Below are 1,389 nucleotides of genomic sequence, written 5' to 3' on the forward strand. Positions count from 1 at the left end.
CCTTCACCACACATCAGTCATATTTCTGACCAATCTAGATTTTGTGGTCATAGATGAAGATGCCTCTATGATCCTGCAAAATTAACTAGATTTTCTGATGATAAGCAATGGGTTTGCTTTGTATGACCTTGTTCTATTTGCAGAACTCAAAATTTCTTCTATTTTTACATAGGAAATAACAAGTATTGGAAAAAGCAAAATATTTCTTCTTTATAAAAGTCAACCAAGAGGAGAATTGCATGCTACTACATGGAACAGATCCCTCTTAAAATTCCCTTCTAAGACCAAGAAAGAAATCATGTAAAGGGGTACTAATTAATGTGTGGTCCACAGACCAGAGACTATCTGTCTACTGTTTGTGATAAGTAAGTACAGAAATTGAAAATGTTTAGAAATTTTCACAGCACTTTGGCCTTGTCCAGATATCCAAGCCCCCAGTCAGTGGACTCTTCCTATTCAGCTCAACATAGAGCAGTCCAGAAGTTGTCAAATGAGTCTTCTGAGGCCAGAGGTGCCTACTGGTAGTGCACAAGGGACCACATACTGGTCTGTGAAGAATTGGGGGCGGAGGGAAACTGGACCTTCATCAAAGATAGTTGAGAAGCACCGACGTAAACTATAGTTCCACAATTTTATGTTGTCGGATAATTGATTTATCAATCTTTAAGAGTTCATTTATGCGAAGTCCAAAATGTGGAAACATCAAACGCGTGGGATATACACCACCTTGTACATTTCTCAGATGGAAAACTGTAAAACATTTCAATTTTGCACTTCCTTTATCAAACCTGTCTTGGGCTAAACCAGTGATGGAGTTAACAGCTCATCCTAGAGAGAGCCCTGCCATCTTGTGGTTGAAGATGTTGACTGTGACAGAGAGCAGCGTGCTGCGACACCGTCAGTTCTGACTGGGCAAAAAGACCCTTTTCTCGGGCAGTCCTCTTTGGAGGTCTTCAGGTCGGTTTCCTCCTCTTCCCGATAAATCCATTTTAAACATCAGAATAGACTATAGGGGAACTAAGGAAAAACAGGTTCCCTATGACTTTTTAAAAGCGTTTCCATCCCCTAACAAAAGTGTCTGGTTCATGGTAGGCGCTCAATAAATCCTGTACACGTGCATTTCGAAAGACTCACTTTCTACATTATTTTATAGGAGGAATGCTGGGAGATTTAAACCCCTTCGGGGGAAACCAAACATTCTCATTCAGAAGAAGACAAAGAAGGATTAAAGCGAAGCTACTGATTTCAACACACTAATTTTGGTAGTACTTGAAGGCGAGGCAAACTCCTGCCAACCTCAAACTAAATAGTCCACTGGACGGAGGCACCGACCACGCAGGTAAACTACAATTCCCAGAGTGCCTGAGGGGGCGGGCCCTGCGGCTGCGC

Source organism: Ceratotherium simum, chromosome 6, assembly GCF_057802395.1.
Source record: "Ceratotherium simum simum isolate JZ-2026a chromosome 6, ASM5780239v1, whole genome shotgun sequence".
NCBI classification, from domain to species: domain Eukaryota; kingdom Metazoa; phylum Chordata; class Mammalia; order Perissodactyla; family Rhinocerotidae; genus Ceratotherium; species Ceratotherium simum.